Source organism: Petaurus breviceps, unplaced genomic scaffold (genome assembly GCF_028583685.1).
Source record: "Petaurus breviceps papuanus isolate PSGF00001 unplaced genomic scaffold, PetGlider_PUasm1.0 90701, whole genome shotgun sequence".
NCBI classification, from domain to species: Eukaryota; Metazoa; Chordata; class Mammalia; order Diprotodontia; family Petauridae; genus Petaurus; species Petaurus breviceps.
Genome location: NW_027187316.1, coordinates 4,302,836 through 4,330,407, shown reverse-complemented (window position 1 = coordinate 4,330,407; position 27,572 = coordinate 4,302,836). Strand labels below are relative to the sequence as shown.

Sequence of the window (27,572 nt, the reverse complement as noted above, 5' to 3'; positions counted from 1 at the left end):
ATCTATCTATCTATCTATCTATCTATCTATCTATCTATCTATCTATCTATCTATCTATCTATCTATCTATCTATCTATCTAATATATCTACCCTGGTTAATCTTTCCCCATGTGTCCCACAATCTCTCCCATGATTCCATGCTTTCATCCTTCCCCAGGTACCAGTTTGTCCTAGGAAATCCAACTCTCCCCTCCTAAGGTAACACAAGTGGTCTTTTCAAGCACCAAATCCCTCAGGCCACACCCATACAAGGTTCCCATCTCTCTTGTTAGGTAATTTCTCTTCATCCACAGGAGCATTCATCAGTAGGATTTTTTCCCATCACTAAGGCAAAGTCTCCCTCTTTTTCCCTCTTTCTGAGTCTTTCTCACTCACTCCCCCAAAGGCTCTTCTCCTTGATTTGACCCAGGTACATCACACACTCCCTTCTATTGCCCTGAACTTCTGCCCCTTTCACACACACACACACACACACACACACACACACACACACAACTATTTTATAACGTAGTATCACAAAAACCATTGATTCACCTTTAGGCAGGGTATCTCCAGGTTCTAACCCTAATGTCCCAGGCCAGCCTCTTTACTGTTACCTCCACCTGACTTCTGATATTCCTCTCTGAATCCTTGTTTACATTAAGAAAAAAAAGTCTAGGGGGTGGCCAGATAGCACAGCGAGTAAGAGCACCTGCTCCAGTGTCAAGACGACCTGGAGATCGAATCCCAGGCTCAGATACTTAGCACCACACCCAGAAATAACTGGCCGTTTAACCTTGAGCAAGTTACTTAACCCCAATTGCTTTAAAAAAAAAAGACAAAAATGTCTCTCAGTGTCTCTGCTGTCACTCTGTTACTATTGCTGTCTTTGGATGCTGTGTTCATTCCTCCTTCCTGAATTTCCATTGCCTGAGATATTTGGGAAGCAAAAAAACCTCCTCTTCATTTCTGTTTTCTTTCTAAGAATATTTCAAACACCTTTGTATTGTTGAATGTCCATCTTTCTTCATTTATGATTAAGCTTAGATTTGCAGAGTATGTCAGGTTGGGTTGCATCCTGATCTTCCTAGCTCTTCAGAATACATTATTCCATTCCCTTCTTCATTTTCTTGAGTGTACAGAATAGTCTTGTGTTATTTTAATTGCCTTTCATTTGAATTTGAAGATCTTTCTCTTGAGTGCTTTCAGAACTTGTTTTAGAATTGAATTGCTAATTTTAACCACTATATATCTTGTTTTTATTTTTTTCTCAAGGCAATCTATGAATTATTTCAATTGGCATTTCATTTTCTGTGTTCAGAAGTGCTGGGCAGTTTTCTTATATTATTTCTTGCATTATGTTGTTCAGACTTTTTAACTTATTGTGTGCTTCTGGGAGACCTATAATCCTTCGATTGTCTCTGCAACCTCTATGTGTTGTCTTCAAAATCAATATGTTTTAATTGGACAAAGAGCATATTTTCTTTTAATGTTATTGTTTTCTTCCTTCTCTTCTTCTAGATTGTCCTTTACTTCTGTATATTTGTATTACCAATCAATTGTTTGATATTTTTTGTTTGTTTGTTTTACTTTTGTTTCTTTAGTGAGACTTACCATTGAAGATTGTGTGTTGTTTTTTCCCTTGCCAATCATTTTTGCTGTGTTGGTCATAAATTCTGTTCTCATTATTCTCATTCTTTTTTAAGCTACTAGAGAAAAATATGTTGTGGTTCCATGTTCTTATATTCCACAGGATTCTCTGTTTCATCGAGTATTGGATCATTTTCCTTTATTTTGCGTAGATGTCTGAACTTATCTATTAGATCTGGAGGCCACATTTTCTTCTGATATTAATATTTTCTCTGATTCATAAAGATCTTTGAATTTTCTTTCCTGAGATCTTTGGTAATTTTAGGCATCTTTACCCTTATTTTTTCCTATTGCTCACTTTCTGACTCCCTCCCTTCTTGTGGTGCTTTCCCTGGGAGCTATAACTCAAAGTACCTCAGTCTTCTACCACACTAGGCAATTCATGCTTCACTAGCCTAGGTTTCTCTTCCAAGTAACTTTTGGTGAGATGGAATTGAGTTCAGGTAGATCCTGGGCTTAGTAGAATGCTTCACGTCCAGTAGATATCTTCAACTCAATATGTCCAAGACAGAGCTCATTATCTTTTTCCCCTGAACTCCCTCTTTTCCTACCTTCCCTGTTGCTGTCCAGGGTACCATCATTCTCCCAGTACTATAGGTTTGCAACCTAGGTGTCATCCTCAACTTCTCATTAGCACTCACCCTCTATTTCCAAACTGTTGCCAAGCTCTGTCAATTTTCCCTTTGTAATATCTTTCAATTATGCCTCTTTTTCACCTCTGATACTGCCACCACCCTGGTATAGGCCCTCATCTTCTCACACCTAGACCATTGCAATAGCCTGCTGGTAGGTCTGCCATCTAAAAGTCTTTCCTTACTCTAGTCCATCCTCCACCGTTAAGTCACCAAGGTGAACTTCCTAAATCATACATCTAACCATGTTACTCTTCTGCTTAATAAACTCCAGTGGCTCCCTATAAACTTCAGGATCAAATACAAAATTTTCTGTCTGTCATTCAAAGTCCATCACCACTACTACCACCTCATCACCACTACTACCACCATTTTTCCAGTCTTCTTATACCACACACCACCAACATGCTCTTTGATCTGGTGACGCTGGCTTCCTTGCTGTTCCTCAAATAATATGTCTCAGCTCTGGGCATTTTCTCTGGTTGTCCCTCTCCTTCTCCTGACTCTTCTGGCTTCCTTCGAATCCCAGATAAAATCTTTCCTTCTGCAGGAAGCCTTTCCCAAGCCCTTTAAATTCTAGTTCTTTTTTCTCTGTTGATTATCTCTCATTCATCTTGCTTTTATCTTTGCGTTTATAGTGGTTCCCATTCTGTCTTTCTTATTAGACTATGAGCTCCCTATGGGCAGGGACTGTGTTTTACCTTTCTTTACATCCCTGGTGACTAATACAATGCCTGGCATACAAGTAGGCCTTTAATAAATACTTATTGATTGACTAATAATGTTTTATACTTACCAAGACAATGTTCTGTACCTAGTAAGTACTTACTACATATATGTGGAATCTGGTTAAGATATGTCTAAACTATATTCCAGTTTCCAGGAAGCTAAAATAAATAACTGCCATCAAAAATATTACAGTTGCATTATTAAAAGATTGGTCAATGATTGAACCCTATCTAATGAGGCTAAAATCTTTATACAATTAAGAACCATACTCATTTTCATATGAGAGAAGATAATTCCAGCACCCAATATTTGCACTTGCCTACAAAGTGATAATTACCAAATGAAATATTCAAAACAATGAAAGTCTCTTTTTTCCCTGACATATTAATAGGAATATCAGTTATGAGTGAAAATAACAGCCAGTTTTTGACCACTGAAAGTCACAAAGAAGACAGTTAAATTTGAGGAAAAGGCAGAAAAAGAAATCAGTAATATGCCCTTCTAATGATTTAAAACCAATGACCATGATTTTTAGCTCTAAGAACCAGTTTTCCAGAGCTTTCCAATTGCAAGCAGCATACAGTTCAAGAATCATGTCAGATTTTGTGTTGAAGCAATAGATGACCATTTCATCTGGGTATCCCCTGGGATCACTGCCAAGTTAGATTCTAGGGCTCCTCCTTCTGCCCAGTATATATTGACATGGTTCTTTTTGGAACCACCATATATCACTTATTTTGCTTTCAATGGATCTCCCTATAGTACTCTTATTCTCTGCCCAACTGGTAACTTTGCCCCTTGCCAAGTCAAATTGAAATAGCAGAGCTCTGGAGACCTCAGTTGTAACCACCACTATGTCAGCATTCAGCTGTGTGGTCTTAGGTAGGTCACAACTCAAAGGCATACTGGAAAGAATACTAGCTGTAGGGTCAGGTCAAAACCTGCCTCTGATACCTCCTACCTCTGTGACCTTATTCAAGTCACTGGACCTCAGTTTCCTCATGTGATGAATGAGGAGTCTCTGAGGTACCATCTAGTTCTAGATTTCTTGGTCAATGAACTTCTCTGACCTCACTTTGTTTATAGTTAATGTGAAAGGATTGGACTTGGTGATCTTTAAGGTTTTGTTTCATTTTATTTTAAGGTTTTTTATTTTATTTATAAAAATTCTAAATTTTTTTTAAAAGATGAGGGCACAGACTGCATTTTGTTTGTTTGGTTTTTTGCTTGTCTGCTCTATATCCTAGTCCCCAGCATAGTATCTGAAACATAATCATCAAATGCATTTTGATTGACAGAGTAATCCTGGTTTTGTAAGTGGAAAAACTGAATTGTAGAGGGAGTCTCTATTATATCCCAAGCTACACAACAAATCCAGAAATAAGAATAAAATAAAAAACAATGTTACTTCCATAAGTAATAAAATGAGAAATAATATTTCCATATCAGTCCTCTACTGATTGAGTGAATGGCATGAGAGTGAGAACACTAAACTTTGACTTGGAAAATTCAGGTTCAATGTCCAACTCTATTACTTCCTAGCTATGCAAAATATTTCCTTACTGTGAACCTCAGTTTTCTGTCAGTCCATCAATAAAAATGTATTAATCACCTACTATGTACCAGGCAGGTTGTGTAGTGGATAGACTTCTGAGTCTGGAGTCAGGAATACCTGAGTTCAAATCTGGCCTCAGACACTTACTAGTTGTGTGACCCTGGGGAAGTCATTTAACTCTGTTTGCCTCAGTTTCCTCATCTGTAAAATGAGCTGGAGAAAAAAAGTGACAAACCACTCCAGTATCTTTGTCAAGAAAACCCCACAGGGCGGCCAGGTAGCATAGTGAGTAAGAGCACCGGCCCCAGAGTCGGGATGACCTGGGATCGAATCCGGGCTCAGATACTTAGCACCACACCCAGAAATAACTGGCCATGTGACCTTGAGCAAGTTACTTAACTCCAATTGCTTAAAAAAAACCCACAAGGGGTCATGAAGAGTCAGACACAATTGAAATGACTGAACAACAAAATGTGCCAAGCACTATGTTAAGTGTTGAGGAAGACGCCCAAAAGAAAACTGAGAAGCAGGAGGTAGATGCTGGGGCAGGGAAGCAGGGGGAGAGGAGGAAGTAAATTGTTGGTGCTAAACAAATGTTCTCTGAAGTCCCTTATAGTGACTGCAATTTCTGTGACTAGAGACAGTCTTGCTTACCATTTGCCTCCCACAATGTTTGAACTGCATACAGTATATATTTAATAAATTATCCCAAATGAATAAAATCTCTCTATTTCTGTGTAAATGTTTTCTTGTCAGACAACAAGGCATGATGGTTGGATGATTAACTTTGGAATCAAGAAGTCATAGATTTAAGACCCTGCCTCTTTCTAAGTTGAGTGACCATGGGTAATTCCATTAACTTCCCCGTGTCCACAAGCAATTGTTTAATGCAACAGACATTCATACTTATAGATGACCTTGGTTAAATCCATTCTGTCTTTCTGGGTTTCAGTTTCCATAGTTGTACAATGAGGGGGTTACATATCATCTTATGCAAGTGTGCCCTCTTTTAGTTCTAAGTTATCCTGTGATCTACTTCTTTGGATTGAGATGAAAGTAATTCCTGACAGAGTTTTAAAATACTTTTTAAAAAAGAATTGAATATTATGATTCTTATGTGAGCACTCAAGCTTAAACAGTTCTCTCTGTAATTAGAATTTTCTTTGAAATCAATGGGATATACATAACAAATAGACACAGCAGCACTTTTCTAGTGGCAAAGAACTCGAAACAAATCAGATGGCCATTGATTAGGGAATTATTAAATACACTGTGGAACCCAAATGTCATGGAATAGTACTGTGCTATAAGAAATTATGAGTATGAAGATTTCTGAAGCATGCAAAGACTTATAGGAATGCATGCATAATGAAGTAAACCTAACAGAGAAAACAATATAGATGATGACTACAGGAGAAGAAGTGAAAAAGCATTTATTTAGTGCCTACTATGTACTAAGCACTGTATGAAGTGATTTTTAAAATAAAATCTTACTTCATTATAACAATGTAGATAGAAAGAATGACCAAAAAAGCCACATAAACCTGAAATTCAATACTATATCATAACAACAACCAAACTTGCCCCTAACACAAGTGTGAAAAAGTCTTTATTTGCAGAGATAGAGACCACAAGTGTAGAACATTACTTACACTATCAAACTCTGAAAATTAATCAGTTTTAATTTAATGTTAGTTGATTTTGCTGAATTGTTGTTTCTCTCTTTTTTTCCTGTTCTTTGTTGCAAGGGAAAGCTCACTGGGTTGGGGAAGAGGGAATATAGTTAGAAATGAAGATGGTGTTAAAACAAAAAAAGCATGTCACTAATAGGATAAAAATAAATCACCGATTTCTCCCTGAACAGACTGGCCTAAAGACATTTCTAACTTACCTTGTACCAGAACTAGCAGCTGAATCTGGTCACTGCCATGCTTCAGCTATTACCTGTCATCTTCTATTCCAAATACACAGAATGTTCAAACTATGCTGGTCACAAGTTAAAAGCTCTTAGTTTACTTTTAAGCTAATTGGTGAGGGTAGGGGATGGAGAGATAGGGGGATGAAATTTGCTCTAAGTCTTTATGGGAAATTTGTTAATGACAGCATCTGACCGGGTATGTTAAAAGAAGGCAATTCTCTTGGTTTTGTGGAATAAAGAGCAGGCAGGGCACTAGCCATAGAAGTTTATTTTTATTTTGATCTGAGATGCTTTACCAGGGATTTGAAGGAAAGCATGTCCTTGGAAGACTCTTGAATACCAATCCTCTGCTCTGGAGGGCCTTATCTTTTAACTGCAGCTCAGCACAGGATAATGTCAGAGAAAGACTGAATGACTTTTTTGAACAGTGTGTATTGCCAGTCCAGCAAAACTGATATCTTATGGGGAAGTGGGGAGGGGGGAAGGCAATGCAAGGAAAGGGATCCACCCTTAAATGATAATAAATAAGATAATACTATCTAGCAAAATGATGAATTAGCAATATTGAAACTCACCTGCAGGTAGAGCTAGATATCCTTTGGAGTAGTTGGTGTGATCTACATTTTTTTTAATTTCTTTTTTAAAAAGTTCAGGCCTATTATCAAGTATCCCCTATGTCTTCTTTTCTCCAAGCTAAGCGTTCCTTGTCTCTTTAAGCAGACTCCCTATGGTATAAACCTGAAGGCCTTCAATAGTCTAGTTATCCTTCTCTGTATATTTTTTTAGCTTATCTATGGGCCTTCCTAAAGTGTGGTACCCAAGACTGAACATAATATTTCAGATGTAGTCTGACCAAGGCAGAAGAGAACAGGACTACAATTTTATTTTTCTTGGAAGCTGCATTTCTCAATGTGACCTAATATTATATTTTCTTATCTGCCATATCACATTATAGACTTTCAGAACAATAAAACCCCCTGAACTTCTTTAAGATAATTGTTTTCTCCTATCTAATATGTGAGAAGTCTGTATTTGTCTTATATGGAGTCTCTCTATCTCATGCCAACAATCCCAGTTCTTAAAATTTTAAAGCATGAAAGGATTTTATGATGAATGTATGTCAGAAGCAGATTCTGAGTCAAAATTGGACCTGAAAGGTCATCTAACTCTACTCTGACTTAAAACATGAATCTCTTCAATGACATTGGAGACACAGTGATCCAGCCCTTCCTAGAAGACCTTCACAGTCAAGAAACTCACTATTTCTGGAAACAGCTCTTTTCATTTTGGGAGAGCTTCATATACACATTGAGGGTTTATTTACACACATGCATACACACAGATATGAAAGTAAGCAATGAAATGAAGTGTCATGTAAAAAGAATGCTATAATGAGATCCTGAAGACCAAAAGTCTCACTCTACCTCTGTCACTTATTACCTTTGTGACAGAGATATTAACTCAGTTTTTTCAAAAGTAAAAATTCCTGTCTCTAACTTTATTTATTTAATTTTGGTCCAGATTTGTGATTCCATTGGTGTGGGGAAACATTTCACTATGGGAAATCCCTCCACTGATACAGTTTGGCATTTTGCCTATAATTTATAGTCTTGAAGAGTTTCCTGGGGAATGGAGAAGTTAAGAGATTTGTCCATGGTCACATAACCAACATGTGCCAATAGCAGGATTTGAACCCAGATCTTCTGGATTTCTATCCTAGTCTTATATCTGCTGCCTCCATTGAACTGTAGCTTGGTTAAATGGGGAAATTGGTCAGCTATTTTAAAAATTATATAATGAGAAACTTCTTGAGGAAATGAAAAGAGTTTGAACTAAAGTCAGGTAGGTCTCCAAAAAAGCTTAGAGTCAATTTTGCTGTCATAACAAATTAAAGGAGAAGCCAAGAGAGGTCAGACTACTCCATTGTCAAATTAATGCACTTGATCTGAAAGTTGCCAGCCTACCTAGTCCTGAAGATGGCTAAGGTATAACATGATGCATTATTTGGGTCAAGAAGGCCTGGAGGTCCTTAGATTAAGTGTAAAGGGAAAAAAAAGAATAAAGCTTTTTGGACTCCATTGGCCTCAGCTTTTTGAATCACCTCGTTTGGCTGCCTACCATATGCAAAGGTAATGAACAGAAACTGTTTTAAGCACATCAGTTCTCATGTACTTAAGACATGGATCTTAATGAGGGTCTGTGAAAGGAGAAAAAATTCTAATCCCTCTTTTATAAGGTGTTACTGAAACTACTGAAAGACCAACTAAAGAACTGGGAATACCCTGAAATCACTAATTTTGGAGGATAAAGGTAGAGGAAAGGCAGTTTGGTCCTCACTGGCATAGAGAACCCCTAGGGTAAAGGAGTCCCCTCAACTGAAATAACTTACCTGTAACTTACAGTTGTAGTGAGTGATGGCTTCAGCACTGAGACATTAGATGACTTGCTCATGGTCACACAGCCAAGATTTATCAAAGATAGGATCTGAATCCAGGTTTTCTTGATTCCAAGGCTGGTCCTTTAGATTGCCCCTTGGAACCAGTGTTAGAAGTTTCTAAACTACAAACATGATCATAGACCTAGAACTAAAAGAGACACCCAAAACCATCCAGTTGAACTCCCTCACTTTACAGATGAGGAAACTGAGGCCCAGAGAGGTTGAATGACTTGTCTAGGCTCAGATAGGTACTAATCATCAAAGAAGAATTTCAACCTATGTCCTCTGTGAGACCTGAGTATCACAGGTGACAGAAGTTTGTCATAGAAATTTTGCATGAAAAAAGTCAACATGCTACTATGCCATACTAAACAGAGTGTAATATACTAAAGTAAGAAGCCCACTTTTACACTAAACTGTGTCAGTCAGATGCTTATAACCAATGCATATAACTTATGCTTTTAAACAATTCTGGTCACAACACTTGAAGAAGATGTGGAGAAACTGCAGGCAATTCAGGAAAGATGAACTAAGATCATTAAAGGGATAGAAGATATGTCCTATGGAGAATTTATTATTTAGGCTGAAAAGAGGAGGTTATTTGATCAGTCATTCAACAAGTAATTGGTACATGCCTACTATGTGTCAGTTAAGAGAAACAGAGAAAGAGATAGAGAGAAAGATAAATAGAGGCAGAGCAAGAGAAAAAAACAGAGAGACAGATGGAGAGAGACAAAGAGACAGAGAGAAGAGAGAGAGAAACAGACACAGAGATGGAGGGAGAGAGAGAGCGAGAGGGAGAGGTAAAGACAGAGAAGGGGAGAGAGAGAGAAAAGAGAGAGAGAGGGAGGGAGGGAGGGAGGGAGGGAGAGAGAGAGAGAGAGAGAGAGAGAGAGAGAGAGAGAGAGAGAGAGAGAGAGAGAGAGAGAGAATAAATAGAGCCTATCGTCAAAATACTTACATTGTAATAGAAGTTGACATCTACAGAAGTGCTATAAAGTGTTGGAGTGGAGAGAGAAAGAATGGCCCTAGAGTGGGAGCAATGGGGCAAGCAAAGTAAATGATGTGGGACGTGGAATATGGAAAGAATTGAGGTGAGAGTGAGCCATCCACTTGCAGCCATATTTCACCTCACTTGATTGCACATGGTTAGAGTCCTCAAAATGGTGGTCTGGGGAGGAAATCACCAATGAGGAAAAGAAAACCTCAGGGAGGCAGGATGAAGTGAAGGTGGGGACAGTGTCATACAAAGAACAAAACAAAAACAGTCCTAGAGCTCAAGGGCCTTACACTAATTCTGGGTTATTTTGTTTTGTTTTGTTTTTACCCAGATCTGTGATTGCAACCATGGGAGAAATTCCTATGATAGAAATTCATCCATTGACACAGATTGGAAGCTTGCCTGTGATTTACAGCCTTAGAGAGTTGCCTGGGGACATTGTGAAGTTAAGTGGCTTTGTCAGGGTCAAAGAGCCCAGATGTGTCAGAGGTAGATTTTGAACTGGATTCTTTCTGATGTCACGCTGCCACGTTACTGCTACAACTTCTGACCTGACTACTGGCTTCAAATATTTGAAGGGTCTTTTTTTCAATGAACTTTACCAAGCATATGTTTTCTATCTTCCTTGAGGAAATGGGTTATAAAAGTCAAGAGGCTTTCCTTGGACACGAGAAAGACTTTCTTAATGAGGGTGATAAAAATACCAGAATGGGCTGCCAAAGAAGGCTGTGGAATGCTTATATGTGGATATCTGTAAGAAAAGAATGGACAATTAAGTAACTGCTCTGGGTGGCTCAGTCATTCACCTTCTTAAACACAGAAAACGATCCCAAAGGATCATTTGGAGCTCCCGTTCAGCTCAGTGTCTTTAGTGATGATCTTTTTCCTGGCGAGAGGACATATTGGCTCAATATACAATGGAAAAATCTATTCTGTCACATCCAAATTAATCTTTGTACTGAAATATTTAATTGATCTCTACACTGCAAATTTAAGGTTGCTGATTGGAAAATTCAATAATGTTTTGATCACTTTGATACCTGCTAAATGACATGTTTCTAGGGAATGGGGATTTTAAGTCCTTGGGTACTGCACTGATCTCTAAGGTGGCATTAACATCTGATTCTGATGTCCTTTCTCCTTCCCCTTGAGGTCACCATGGGTCCAATTTGTATAGATGCTCCATGTAAATAAGTGGAATGATTAAGTCATTAAAAAGATCCGTGTGTTTATATAACCTATATTAAATTGTTTTAGGGATGTGGGAATTGAGGAAAGGAGGGAGAAAATTGGAACTCAATATTTCTTTAAAATTAACTTTAAAATTTGTCTTCATGTGTAATTGGAAAAACTATATATGTAACATATATATGTATGGATGTATGTATATATGCATATAGACATGTTATATGCATACAAAGTATCCAGGACATGTTTTTCGCCAGCTATAATGTTGGTAGTTCAGAAGATCTGCCATATCTTTCAAGTATAACCTTGGCCTCATATGCAGGCAAAAATCAACCTTGTATTTATTTGGTATTGAGAGGTAGAATAGTGTAATGGGTAGAGAACTGGTCATGAACCTATCTGGGTTCCGGTTCACCTCTGACAGACTACCTGTTCAACCCTGGGCAAATCCCAACTTCTCATATCATCCCAGGCAACTCTCTAAGACTCTAAGTTGCAAAGAAAATGCCAGTCTATATTGGTAGAGGAAGTTCTTCACTTAGGAATTCCTCATAACAAAAATCATAGGTCTAGTTTCTATCCATTTTTTTGGTACATATTTTGTTTATCCCTATACAGGTATATTTTGTCTTTCCTGATAGAGTGTAAGCTTTTTGAGCGTTTCATTGCATTGTCTTTGTATTCCCAATCCTTACACAATGCCATAGTAGGTGCTTAATAAATATTTCTTGATTGATTGTACCTTGTATTTATGATGTATATTCTTTTATTTCAATAATTGTAATCACTATATTAAAAGAGATGATTGGTTAGGCATCTGCAATGTTGACTTCAACTTCTACACCTGGCTCAATGCTGATAGAAGTGATCTATCTGTTTAACAATTTCAGAAGGACTATGCAAATCAATAAGGCATTTGTGGATTCTCATCTGGAACCCATCCCAAGTCTTTGAGCCTTCACAGCAAGGAGTTTTTCTAGTTGTGATTCGAAGTGTCTAGGTAGGCATTCGAACAGGTCCCTTCACTTTCAAGTTCTCTTTGGCTCCTCTGATTAGGTTGGCACACGATTTCTCGAGTGATTGCACATTGCGGCTGGTCGGGGTGATCCGGATCCAGTGAATGGCCACTTCAGGCTCCACAAGGGTCTTGCCGGTGTCTTTGAATGCCATGGCGGCGGAGCGGCTTCCTGACCGACTTATTGCTCCGTGAGAGGGAACAGCGGTGAGTCAGGGGGAGGAGAGGCAGAGACTGACGACTCCAAGCGGCTGCAGCAGCGATACCTTCACCAAAGAGTACGATGTATATTCTTATACGTGTTCCTACTGTATCCCTTGTTAATTGAATGCAAGTTTCTTCAGAACAGAGATTGTTTCATTTTTGCCTCTGTATTCCCAGTACCTAACAGTGCCTGAGCTTGTTGAAAAGAAAACTTGAAGAAGTAGAAAGTTAATCCAAGTAAGAGTGGTATAGTCTGAAAGAAGGCCTCAGGGAAAGGGTAATATAGGAGGGAACAAGGTGTGTAAAGTTGGGTCTACATGATATAATAACTAGTTAGAAAATTAAATATCACATCGACCGCCCAATTATTCCGTTTCCTTTATATAAGCGATTATGTCTCTCTCTCTCTCTCTCTCTCTTTTTTTTTTTTTTTTGGTAAACAATTCTCACATTATTATTCACAGATCCCTGGGTTCTCCAAAACCCTTTAAGATGAGCCTTGAGGTCAGAACTATTTTCACAATAATGGTAAGATGTCATTCACTTTTAAAAATAGCTTCCTTATTTTCCAACTATGTGTCTGTGTGAAACCAAATATTCTTCATATACTTTAATCAAAATAACAAAGCAGAATAAATTGAATGCAGAAGCAGATATGAGAACTCAGTTTTATTCTATTAAGCCAGATATGAAAGAGATTCTGAAAAATTTCGAATCAATAACAGTCTTCTCACTAAAATTATTTTTTGTTTTGGAAAATATAGTCTTATATCATATATAAATATTTATGCTAATGTGCAATGGGTTTATTATTCTTTTCAAATGAATTTATACATAAATCTCACAAATTTTAGCAGTTTTACTTCCTAATATGGTAACTATCAAAAAATATAACTCACACAAATATGAAAATTTTGGAGATCCCCAACTGATTTGTAAGAGTGTAAAGGAATCCTAAGGCAAAAAGCTTTAAAATCACTATTCTATACCATTCATGTGGGAAAAAAAAAAAACAAGTTATTTTGGTATTTTGTGTAAATCAAGTTGGCTTAAAAAGAGAAGAGGCTTTAAATAAGGAAAATGGAGGAAGCAGTAGAATGTCACTTTACATTTTTAATTGGATGAGGCTGTCAATGACTCTTACACCAATGAAGTGATGTGACTAAGTCTTAAAGTTGTCCCTTCCTCTTTCCATCAAGATACCTGTAGAAACTGACTTTGATTTTGTAGAAAAGTCATCCAACCATACATCCCAATGGTGGGATGTCCCAAAATCACAAAGTTATTTGAGACCTCATGATAGTCTACTGATGGACATACATCCCCAAAACCTGCATGCTTATAGTCTCAAGTCCAGTATGATAGCAAAGGAAGTCACTTGGGTCAACATTTATACGGTACATTAAATAATATTAAAAACTTTACACAGAGGAGAATTAAAGGCATTGGTGTGGATACTAAGATTTGGAACCAAAGTTGGAACCAAACCTGAAATCTGTGTGGAAAGCAAAAGGGAGCATGGTGGAGATGGAAGAATAAGTCAATCTATAAAATCAAGAAGCATTTGTTGAGCACTTACTATATGCCAGGAACCAGGCAAGATGAATTCCTATGCATGGTACATGGAAACCAGTGATGGCTTTGCCAATAGCCTGCTATTAATTTTAATCAGGAAATATTAAAAAAAAAACCATCTAGATGAGTCTCAGCTCTGTCTACCCTGATCCTCAGCTTGTGTCCCTACTATGATAGAAGAATTAAATGGAAACTGAAAAAGAAATCCAAAACCTACAACTTGTTTTGCTTAGAAACTGGAAAACAAATTGACTTGACTGTCACTAAACTGCTAGAATTCAAAAGTTGTCTAGGTGTCCTGCAGACACAGCCTAACAAGTAGTTAAATGCAATAAACATTCTGATTAAATTTAACTAGACACAAATGGGAGGGAAGAATTTCCAAGTTGTTTACCAGATTCTTTTTCACAGTGTTCTTTATTAAAGAATCAAGGGGCCAATTTTTCTCTCATGCCTCATGAAATCTAGCATTGCTTGTGTTTGGGTTAGTTTGTATTTCTTGGGAGGATTCATGCCAGACAGTCATTTGACCTCACACTTGCTTGCAGATGTTAAAAGGTTTTATTTGAAAGATCCTGGAGACATGAACCATTGCTGTGCCTGAAGAGGGACTAACAATGAATCATTTGGCTATTTGTCTTTCAGTGACTTTGGTCTCCAAAACCCCTACATATTTCTCTGTGGATTTTTAAGGCACCTATCATCAGTGTGCCCAGGGGCTCAGACAGAGATAAGACCTAGTCAAAAGCAGTGCTAAACATGGGGTTTGGAACTTAGATCTTGCTTCTAGATCAATCAGTGTATCCCAAAATAGACGAGTGAATAAAAAAAATCTATCTTCTTAGATGAAAGAAAATATAATTTCTTGGGAAATAAAAAACAAGAACAATGAATCATGCAAATGTAAAGTCTGAGAAAAACTTATGGACAGAGAGAGCATCTTTTTTCTACATACATTAAAAGGCACAGGCTTTCCTCTAATTTGGTACCTTCATGGTACATTAACCTTATAAGGAAATTGGTTCCTGGAATGCAAAGATGATTCTGGACCAAATCTAGAAAGGAGCAAGCCCTATTGGCTAACACACTGTAACATCTGTCACTTCATACATTTGCTTTGCAAGACTGACCTATCCCTGTAAATGTTTAGTCATGCCAGGTTCTGTACCTCTATATTGTTTCTCCAGTCTCTAATTGTAACTTTCCCCAGAAGAAAAAGCTTTATCTCCTCTATGTATGATTATTTTGGAAGAAAAATGAAGTCACTGTTTGGTAATTTTCCTCCTTGTAATATTTTACATCAATTGGCAAAAGAAATATATTCCCTTTACACCTAGAGTTTTCACATGATATACTGTTGACATGCATAAGCATTGACTTCTAAAATAGTCCTTAGAAAGAATGGACCCATCTTCATCCATTCTCCATCTACTGACAACTGGGATACAAAGCATTTATTCCATTACATTGATCCCAGCTATAAATTTAGCATAGTAGAACACTGGACTTGGAATCTAAATTTGAAATAGAATTTGCGTCCAAGTTCTGCCCTCCCCCTCTTTTTGCTTCTTCCTCCACATAATCTTGGACAAGACACTTATCCTCTAGAACCTCAGTTTCCCCATCTGAAAAATGAGGATATTCCTACTTGCACTACCTATTTCATAGGGTTGTTGTGAGGATCAAATGATATTATGGATGCAAATAACTCTGAAACCACAATCCATTATGTAAATGTAAACTACAGAGAATTAACATGGTATATTAGAATGATCACTGACCTACATTGTAAGTGAAGGATCTGGGACACAACTCCTGCTTCTATCACTCAATAATTGTATATTACTGGGCAAATATCAACCTTCCTGACTTTCATTTTCCTCACCTATAAAACAAGGATAATAATAACTCTTCTACTTACATAGCTAGATCCCGACTAGTGAGAATAATGAATTCTATGCAATAGTCTTGAATTTGAATTCACACTAAATTTTTCCATTGGACTCTAGAACCAATGACTATATTTTAAATAATTAAAGCTTTGAATAGTGTGGATTCAAAATCAGGCAACTACATCATCATCATCATCATCATGAAGTATTCTCACAAATCAGAACCTAGATATAATAGATGTTGTGATGAATAAATGAGATATGTAGAAAGTACTTTACAACTCTGAATAAAAATTTCATTTATGTGTCTTACTGCTATTATATACAATCTACTGGGTTTATACCGATTCAACTCAACAAGTATGTAATGAGCACCTGTTAGTGCTGGGCTTTGGAGATACAGCAAAGACAAAAACTGGAAAATCATTAACCTCAGGAAGCTTACGTTTACCAGGGGAAACAACACATATACAGATAAATATATACAAACTCTACCTAGAGTAAGTACAAAGTGATTTGAGGCCAAAGAGAAACCACTAACTGGGGGTGGAAGGCATTGGGGAAGACCTCATATAGGAAGTGATACCTGAGCTGTGATTTGGAAAAAACTAAAGATTTTATAACAGAGATGAGCTTTCTCAAAAGCATCTTAGGCTTGGGGGGGCATCTGTACAAAAGAATAAGTATAAGAGGTGGAATGTCATCCATAGGGAACACTAAATAGGCCAGTTTGACTGAAACACAAAATATGCAAGAATGAATGATCATTAAGCATTATAGAACAATAAGTTGGAACCATATTGTAAAGAGCTCTTTTGTACCAGACATAGGAGTTTGTATTTCATAGGGGCCAGTAATACTTCTTGAGCAAGAGAGTAACATGCTCAGATCTATACTTTAGGAATAACAAATTGGAAACAATATGGAGGATGAATTGTAGAAATAAGAGACTGGAGGTAGGCAGACTCATTAGGAAAGTATTGAACTGGATCATTGAAGAGGCAACGATGACCTGAACGAGAGGCTGTTGTCCTACGAGGGGAGAGAAGTGAATGGATGTGAGATATGGTGTGGAGACGGAATCAAGAAGACTTGGGAGTTGATTGGATATGGGGGAAGGAAAGGGAAAGTGAAGAGTGGAGGAGAACTCTGATTGGCAAATATAAGGCGACTGAAAAGGTGGTAGTATACAGAGATCAGAAAGTTAGGGAAAAGGACAGGACTTGAAAAGAAGGGAATGAAACTTCTTTTGGATATATTGAGAAGAGATATGTCCTACAGGCAGTTGCTTATGTGGAATTGGAGCTCAGAAGATATGAGGGCTGGATGTATATGTATACACACTTCTATACACACACACATACACACACATAGATAAATAGACATCTAGATAGATAAAGCTGTCTCTCTGTACACACATACACACATATGCAGCTAGGTAGCGTAGTGGATAGAATGTTGGGACTAGAATAAGGAAGACCCATCTTCCTAAGATCAAATCTGTTCTCAGACACTTCCTAGCTGTGTGACCTGGACAAGTCACTTAACCCTGTTTGCCTTTGTTCCTCATCATTTGTAAAATGAGCTGCAGAAGGAAATAGTGAACCACTCCGTTATCTGCCAAGAAAATCCCAAGTGGGGTCACAAAGAGTTAGACACAACCGAAAATGACCAAACAACACACACACACATACATACATACATATATATGTATACACATATAAACATATATAAGTATATATGTATGGACACACATATACATATATAATATATGTATATTTATTGTATATATGAGGTATATAAATAATTGATTCCACAGGAGCTGATGAAATCATTAACAGAGCTTAAAGAGAAATAAAGAAGATACAAGACAGAATGTAAGAGTATATCCATATAATGGGGACAGGGCATAGAGATAACAATTTTATTTAAGTGGTGGAGCTGGAAGGTGGAATACAAGCATTTGAAAAGTGAGTTGGAGGTGAGTAAGTGGAAATGAGAAGTGTAGGAAGCTTTGTTTCCCTCCCCAGGATTTTAATAGCAAAAAAGGATGGGGGATATAAAGCTATAATTTGAGAGGACAGCAGGGTCAAGAGAAGGGTTTTTGAGGATGGGGCATAGTATTTTTATAAGCATCAGAGAAGGAGTTGTTTGATAAACAGAGTTCACAGCTTATAAAAACAAAGGAAATAATGAAAAGGGCAAGGTGCTACACTCTACAGAAGGAAATGGGATAAAGGCAAGGCTATGCTGGAGCCAGCCACCTGTTTAGGAAAGCTGATTGTTAAATATTCAGTGTGAGCATTTGCACCTCAGAAATCAGTGAATGCCATAAATCAGAGTGATTTGTAGGTTTTTTAATAGTCTAGACTTAAGAAAATGATAGAAAAAATGTTAGTAATGGAGATTAAATTTTAAAATGTATCGTAGGTATTTTTTTGAGATCTAATTGTTAAACATTTACCAGCACACCCCTGGATAAAGGGCACAAGTAGAGGCTTTTGTCAAGGAGGACTACTTCTCCCAAGACTGAAGCAATAGAAGGGAGGGTAGGGAATAATGGTTCAGGGAGGTATAGAACCCATTCATCTTCCCAACTTCCTCATTTCTGCCAGGGGCACCACCATCCTTCTGATCTCCAAGTTTTTCTCCAACTCTTTGCATCACATATTTGGGAGGAGCATATAATAGATAATGAAAATAATCACTTCTGAATTAGGGTGTTTCAATTTCATGAATTTTATTTTAAAAAGATGCAGGGAGAGGAGGTTCTAAATAATACAAAGCTAAAACAAACCCACAAAAGTGTATAGCAGAGAACAAAGGAAAATTCCAAGGAAGCAAAGAAAAGATAGACAGTTTTCAACTTAATGCACAGTATTTAATATACAGGCTTTCTTGAAATGATAAGTTATTGCTATATATTTTTAATCCTTTCCTATGTTTTCCTGTGCACATGACATGTTTTTTTCTTTTCTATTTCTATTTAAATTTATAATGTTTCTTTTTCTTTTCTTTTATGTATTTAAGTTTTAGTATTTGTCTAAAATAAAAAAATTATGAACAAACAAACAAACAAACCCACAGTTAGAAGGTAAGGTCAATGAATCAAGAATGAGAAATGAAAAGCAAAGGCCCAAGATGAAGACATATGAAGCTGACAGAACCAGTAGAATCCATAATTATTTCTTCTTATTCTTTATGAATGTGTCTTGCATCTCATTCTACATTCATTTCCTATCTTTGCAGAGTTCCTCTTTCATTATATATAGAGAAGTATATACCTTTAATATTCTGAAAAGGACTCTACAAGCCACATAGTAAGATCTATCTCATTGCCTAGTCATACCCCCACATTGTACCTCTTCATTAATAATGTTGCTTTTTAGGAATTTTCTTTTTCCTTCCAAAAACAATTAAAATTGCAATGAACAAAATTAGTTCTAGATTATAGGACTTTTTTAAAAAAATCAATATTTATGCCATAGTAATCTACTGTTTGATAAACCAAAAGACTCTAGCTTCTTAGATAAGAACCCACTATTTCAAAAAAATTGCTGGGAAAATAGTATGGAAGAAACTGGGTATTGACCAATATTTTACAACATATACCAAAATAAAGCCTAAGTGGGTTCATGATCTAGATATAAAGGCTGATACTGTAAGCGATCTGGGAGATAGTTTATCTGTCAGATTTATGGAGAAGGGAAGAATTTATGACCAAACAAGAGATGGAGAGCATTAGGAAATTCAAAATGGGTAATTTGATTACACTAAATTGAAAAGTTTTTGTACAAACAAAGTCAGTGTAACCAAGATTAGGAGGAAAGCTGAAAATTAGGGAAAAAATTTATAACCAAGGTCTCTGATAAAGGCCTCATTTTTAAAATATGCAGAGAACTGAGTCAAATATATAAGAATGCAAGTCATTCCCCAATTGATAAATGGTCAAAGGATGTGAACAGGCAGTTTTCACAGGAAGAAATTAAAGATATCTGTAATCACATAAAAATGCTCTAAATCACTATTCATTAGAGAAATGAAAATCAAAGCAACTCTGAGGTGCCACATCTCATCTGTCAGATTGGCTAACATGACAAAACAGGAAAATGGTAAATGATGGAGAAGATGTGGGAAAATTGGAACACTCATGCATTGTTGGGCAAGTTGTGATTTGGTCTAACCATTCTGGAGAGCAATTTGGAATTATGCCCAAAGGGCTATGAAAATGTGAATACCCTTTGATCCAGCAATACCACTTCTAGGGCTGTATCCCAAAGAGATCATACAAGTGGGAAAAGAACCTGTATGTACAAAAATATTTATAGCAGCTCTTTTTGTGGTGACAAAGAATTAGAAATCAAGGGCATGCCCATCAACTGGGAAATGGCTAAACAAGTTGTGGTATGTGAATATAATTGAATACTCTTGTGCTATAAGAAATGAAGAACAGACTTCATAATAACCTGGAGAGACTTATATAAACTGATGCTGATTGAGGGGAGCAGAACCAGAACACTGTACACAATTACAGACACATTGTATCTGTGATAACTAACTTTGATAGACTGGCTCCTTTCAGAAACACAAGTCTATAAGACAATTCCAAAAGATTCATGATGAAAAGGGTTATCCACTTCAAGAGAAAGAATTATGGAGTCTGAATATAGATCGAAGCATACTATTAGCTCTCTTTCCTTTTGTTTTGTTTTGTTTCTTCTTTCTCATTGTTCATTCCATTGGACATAATCCTTCTTTACAACTTGACTAATGTTTAATGTGAAGGTATTTGTGGAACCTATATCAGATGGCATGCTGCCATAGAGGGGAGGAGAGAGGGGGAGAAAATTTGCAACTCAAAAGCTTGTGGAACTGAATGCTGTAAACTAAAAGTAAATAAATAAATATTTTTTAAAGAGAAAAATCAATAACCATTGTATTTGCCTATCAGTAAAAAATCTCAAGGTGAGTCATTAAAGGTTAGGGGGAAGAGAAGCCTAGGAAGAGAGGGAAAGAAAAAGAATAACTGGTATACTTTATTATGGTGGAAACTTATGATTTTTATTCAATTCAATAAATGTTTAGTAAGCACCTACTATGTGCCAAGCACCATGCTAAGCACTGTGGTTACAAATTTTTTAAAAGTGAGTTCCTGCCCTTCCCCCCCCAGGAGCTTATAATCTCATGGGGAAAGACAACATATGAAAAGAAGGTGGAAAGGGTTGAGAGGAGGGAGGATACGAGGTGGTACCTGATCTAGGGGCATCATGTTCTGTTGAATTCAAGGTAGAGATGCAGATGGAAAGTAGAAAGTCTAGGGAACTCCCAAGGAGGAAACTTTCTCTGTGGATGTGGATTCACATCTACTTTGATTATAGCCTTAGATAGTTAATTTGAGACAGTTAATTTATTAACTGAGAGGTCAATTTATTTGCTGTCACATACAGTGAAATAAACACACAGTTGGTAGATGTCAAAGATGAAACTGGGACCTAGGTCTTGGAAGCCAATTCATCATTCACAATACTATTCTGTCCTTTTAAAATTATTACTAATTAAAAAAATATTTTCATTTCCAAATTCTCTTTCCCTCTCCCCCTCCCACCCATTGAGAAAACAAGAAATATAATACTCAATACATATGAAGTCATGCAAAACATATTACCAAATCAGCCTTGCTGGGGGGAACACGATATGCAATCTCTCTTGACATCTGCTTCAGAATTACACACACTCGATATACATTTGAAATGAACTGGGGGAGGTTGGGTTGCCACACATCAAAGGGGGATCAAAATTAACAATAACATCAACAAAAGTTTGCTTTCTTTCTTGATTTTGTTTCCTTAAAAGCCCAGTCCAGGTGCCACTTCCTACCTGAGGTCTTTCCAGACTCCCCTCAGGTATTAGTATTCTCTCCCTCTTTAATTAATCTATCAATCAACAAGCATTTAAATGTCTACTTTGTGCTAGGAGCTGTGTTGCTCCTTGCATATACTAAGACAAAAATGAAACAGCTCCTACCCTCAGGAAGCTTGTATTCTATCTGGGGAGATAATATATACATATTACATTGTAATATATACATATGTATTTATATATAATGTATACACATACACATGTATCTATATGCACAGCATATAGTTGAAATAATTTTGGATTATTTTATATGTGTTTTGTATTTGCTTGCTACTGCACAGGTTATATCCTTTCAGGAACATGTAAGAGCCTTCAGGGCAGGGACTTTCATTTTTATCTTTGAATTTCCACTGCCTGGCATAGGGTCTGGCATGTAATGGGTGATTAATAAATGTTTGCTTAATTGAATTAAATTTGGAGTGATTCCATTGCTTGGTTGAAGACTTCTGTACCCATCACTGTTGTTTATAGTTGAAGAAGGGGTTAAATGAATGCTTTATTCATTAAAGTGAATTTTTATCTGAATGAAGCAGCCTGTATCATCTCATTTCTTAAATAGCTTCTTGGGACAGGATTGTGAGGTTCAGAATATCTGCCAGTAACTTCTATTTTGTTCTTCCACTAACAGCAAATTCTTGGATAAAGAATGATAAAACTCCATATATTAAAAGAGTAATTTCATTGGGTCTTCTTGCCTTTTCTTTGGCTTCTGGTTTAAAAATTGCCAGCATCTCTTTAACAAATCCTCCATCTTCTAGGAGGAGTATTGCTTCCCCCCCCCCCCCAGATAACTTTAAATAAGGAAATCCCCTGTGACTTTAGGCAAATCACTTAACCCCTCCAGATCTCTGTTTCCTCATTAATAAAATGAAGGGGTTAGGACCAAATGACATCTGAGGTTCTGGGTTGATATCTATTATCCTATAATCCTAATACTATGTGTTGATTGGTAATAATTAAATCTCATGTTTTTAAATACTTTAAAGTTTATGGTAAGTTTTATACAACCTCATAAAGGCAGTAAGATAGATAAACAGATTGATGCATATGGTATTATTAAGTATTTACTATGTTCCGGGCACTGTGCTAAGGACTAGAGATAGAAATATGAGTCAAAAAGAAAAGAAAAAGAAGGCAAGGGAAGAGGAAAGAGAGGAGAGGAAAGGAGAGGAGAGGAGAGGAGATATCCCCTACCCTCAAGGAGCTTATATTCTAATGGGGAAAGACAAAATATATTAAGAAATGAATGTATAAATCATTTAAGTGTTTTAAAATTATTTATTAAATTATGTAATATGTTATATGTAATAATAACGTATCGTTAATTTTATTGATTAATTTCTATGTGCAAAACACTGTGCTAAGTGCTGGGTACAGAATAAATAGAAAGGTAAGACAGTCAGATGAAGAGATCCCATGGGCCTTAGGGCCCGGGGGCAAAGACAATATTACTATTGCTTCTTTATTCACTCTCACTGAAAAAATCATGTCATTTTGTGATGCTGCGCCATGTGACAATGCCAAAGACTTTGGTGGCAAGGACTTTCCTTTCTGAGTCTTCAGTAGCTGTGGCTGTAGCACCTGTAGGAGCAGGTGCTAAGCTTCACCTTTAGAGAGATTGCTTTCCAGGATGACGTCTGAAGAGTCTGGTTTGGTAGCAGTGCTACTCCCAAAGCTCTTGGGTTCAGGATGCTAGACAGTTCAGGGTCTGAGAGGAGATGGTGGTCCATGTGTTAGTGGTGGTTTGATGTGAGATAGGGAGAGGGAGGCTTCAAGGGAGAGGAAGAATGAAGTCCAGTGTCTTACTATCCCAATTTTACATATTGAAACTGAGGTTCAGTAGAGCTGAGTGACCTGTCTCAAGTCACACAACTAGTATGCCGAAGCTGTGATGAAAACCCTGATTTTTCCACTATTTGTTACCAAAACTCCTGACCTTTTACTCTCTTCCATTGCTGTCCCTATCATGAGCCATCAACAACATTCAGCTAGCTACTGAGTGTACAGAAAATACTTTACTAAGCTGCCAAGAACCTAAGGACTAGGGTGTGCTGGTAAATGTTTAACAAAATCTCTCCAGAAAAAAAAGTATACAGGGCAAGGGGTGTTATGAACCTCAAATGACATGATGTAAAACACTTTTCAAACCTTAAAGTACTATACAAATGTCAGTGATGATGATGATGATGATGATGATGATGTTACTTCCACCAGGTCTCCAGTCTGGTGATAACTTCATTCCCTGAGCCTTCTACTACATTCCTGCTGAGCTTAAGCAATGTTTATAGAGCAATGCAGGGGTGTTCTGAGAAATGTTTAATAATCAGACTCTTGCAGGGCTGGATGTCTAATTTTTGCATATACATTTTTGAACTTAATCTGCACTATTAATATTTTCTTAATTCTACACAATCAGCAAAATTATAAATTAAGCCCTGATTTGTGGCCATCGCCAGCTTTCTGAAGTGTAAATGTTCCCAATGAAGACTAAACAAAGAATTCTCCCCACCTGTAGCAGCTGGTTCCAGCACACCTCGGACGGTGGAGACAAACGATACACAGCAGTCTGGCTTTCTGAGAAATTCAGTTTCTTCTCCTAGTTCTTCTTTATCCCTAGTTCAAGCTAGAGCCAAGTCCCTCAATTTCTCTAGATAGTGAGGAAGCAAAGTCAGGTGTGCTACAGAAGAGGGAACACTTGAATAGGTGTCAGCTAGTCCTCTCTTTGCCACTAATATGCTACCCAGAATTACTTTGGGCAATAATTGAGCCCCTCAGAGCCTCAGTTTCATGGTCTGCAAAAAGCTCCCAAAGGGCCTTCCAGTTCTAAAAACCCTTTGAACTATGAAGGCAAGGGGCAAGTCACTTAATCTCTGTCTGCCTCAGTTTCCTCAACTATAAAATGGGGATAATGATAGCATCTACGTCCCAGGATTGTTGTGAGAATCAAATGAGATTTTGTAAAGCACTCAGCACATAGTAGGCAAGTTTTAAATGCTTATTTCCATCTCTTCCTCTTCTCCTTACTCTGTACTAAGGCAATATGTTGAATGCTAGAGATACAAAGAAAAGGGGGAAAAAGTGGGGGGAGGGAATGCAAAACAGTCCCTATTCCCAAGGAATTCACAATCTAATGGAGGTAAAACATGCAAACAACATATGCAAATTGCAAACACACATATACATGCACAATACATATATGAAGTTAGCAATTTATATATGTGTAAATATAATATATAAATATATGTAAATATATGTTATATATGCATTTATACACATACATACCTGTATACATTTTTATATACATATAAATATAATATAGGAATATATGTAGATGCTATTTACTATTATTAAATCCCAAACTGAACTCTCCCTGCTTTTGTCTCTTCTCATCAGTCCCCCCTCATCTTGTTCCCATTTCTCCCTTCCTTCTACTGTCCTCATGCTTGAGTACAATCTTATCTGCCTAAGAAGATTCACTGTTAACTTTCCTTGCCATCTCCTGGCTTATTCCAGAATTACATATGGCTATATCAACCCACTTAACTCAATAAACTCCAGTGACTTTTTATCATCTCTAGGATCAAGCATCAGCCTCTCCATGGGATGGTCAATGCTCTTCCCAGCCTGTCCCCAAATTACCTTTCCAATCTTAATACACAGGATTCGTCTTAACACACTTCATAATTCAGTCACACTGGCCTTCTAACAGTCCCTCATCCCCAAGAATGCATCTCCTATCCCTGTGGTTTCAAATAGTCTGTCTGTCTCATGACTGGGATTCACCTCTTTTTACCTTGGTCCCTTAGAATCCCTAGTTTCTGAAACAGCTCAAAGCATCACCTTTTGCAGGTCTTGCCCGATCCTCTCAACTGCTGATACATCCATGTCCCTCCCACCCCAAGCTACCCCGCATCAATTTTGTGAGAGGTGGTGCTGTGCAGTGTATGGAGTCCTAGGCCTGAGGTTATTTCATTGAGCTAGTTTCAAAAATTCCAGGCCGGTTACCATATTCACTGCATCCCCTAGCCTCCCAAATGGTCTTTCTAGCCTTATTTATTTATCAACCAAGGATTTCAAATCACTCTATATGCAGAAAGTGAGTAGTAACCCCATGGGCCAAATGCTAATAATCATTTCTCAGGGGGAACCCAAAGCTCAGGGAACTCCCCTGTACTGTCCTCTAGTGTATCTGATGCTAAAGTCTCTAGTAAACTACACCCTGGGCACTTATAAGCTCTAGAAAATGGACCAACTTTTCAGGTTTCTTGGTTACTATTTCATAAAGTGGAACAATTTGCTGTCTGATGCTCTCGGGACCTGAAAAAATTAGGCTATTCCAGAGGCAGATAGAGCTCCAGGTCTAGAGTCAGGAAGACCTGAGTTCAAATGTGGCTTCAGACACTTCCTAGCTGTGTGACCCTAGGCAAGTCACTTAGCCCTATTTACCTCATTTATAAAATGATCCGGAGAAGGAAATAGCAAACCACTGAAGTATATTTGCCAAGAAAATCTCAAATGGGGTCACAAAGAGTCAGACATGACTGAAAAAAGTGAAAAAACAGCAACTACAAAATTAATTTTGTGGGACCTGGCCTAAATAAATCAGAATACAGAATCATAAGCTCATGAGTTTGTTTCTTAAAAAAAAAAACAATTTCTATGTGACTAATATCTGTTCAAACGGATAGGTTTAATAGGATTTTAAGCTGGGAAGAGACATTTGAAGTCATCTAGTCCATTCTATAATAGAATATAAACTCTTTCCGTAGAAAATAATAATAGCCTGGAATTAGAAGATCTGAGTTCAAGTTCTGTCTGTCACTAAACCATTATGGGACTTTGGGCAAATTACTTAACCTCTCTTGGCTTCAGATTCTACAGTAAAGTAAATCATTAGAATGGATGACCCTTGGGATCCCTTTTATCTCAAATATTCTACGATTATGTGACTACAAAAGAAATTTTTTAAAAAGATTCTTTCTTGTTATTGTTTCCCCAGTGCCTGGTACATGGTAGATATTTAATAAATACTTGTTAATTGATTGACAAAATCCCCTCATTTTAGCTTTCTTTATTTTATTTTTTTCAAAGGGGGGAAGAAAGGGCAATTGGGGTTAAGTGACTTAAAGTCTCACAGCTAGTTTTGTGTGTGTGTGTGTATGTGTGTGTGTGTGTGTGTGTGTGTGTGTGTGTGTTAAGTGTCTGAGGCCAGATTTGAACTCAGGTCCTCCTGACTCCAGAGCCAGTGCTCTATTTACTGTGCCACCTAGCTGCCCCACTTTTTTTTAAGACAATTGGAGTTAAATGACTTGCCCAGGGTCACACAGCTAGTAAGTGTTAGAGAACAGATTTAAACTCAGGTCCTCCCAACTCCAAGACAAGTTGCTCTAGGCCACCTAGCTGTCCCTTCTCTCAATTTAAGGAGGAAGAAACTGAGGACTAAGGGGTAATGACTTGTCCATGACCACAAAGGTGGAAATTTGCCTTTGAGTTGGATTCAAACCCAGATCCTCTCACTCCAAATCCAGGCCTCATTCTACTCCACCACATTGTTTCTAAGCCATTTAATTCAGCTAGTTTCAAAGCTACATTCAAAGTGTAATCTAAAGCAAAACATATGCTAATGGTTCATGATGAAAATCCCTTTATGGTTCTGGAATGCCCCCTAGGAAGCATTTAAATTGAAATGAAATGCTGTTTGGGGGACCTGAGCAGTGGATTCATGCTTGAGCTGACTCATTAGCTAAGTATCCTGTATGTGTGCTCACGAGGATGTTGTCTTCTCTAAGTTTTAATTATATTAAGGAAAATCATATAAAAAGACCAAGACCCAGGATTTAAATGGAGCCCAATAAAACCTGTCTCTCCTTGTTGAGGG

The 27,572-nt window shown here is 37.4% G+C and overlaps 1 protein-coding gene and 1 pseudogene across 3 annotated transcripts in view; both read right to left on the bottom strand.

Moving 5' to 3' along the window:
- RCAN2 (regulator of calcineurin 2) overlaps positions 1-27,572 on the bottom strand; it is a 407,956-nt gene that overhangs the window by 187,130 nt on the left and 193,254 nt on the right. The gene's annotated exons all lie outside the window — the stretch shown is intronic.
- Positions 9,823-16,051, bottom strand: LOC138144525 (small ribosomal subunit protein uS10-like; annotated as a pseudogene).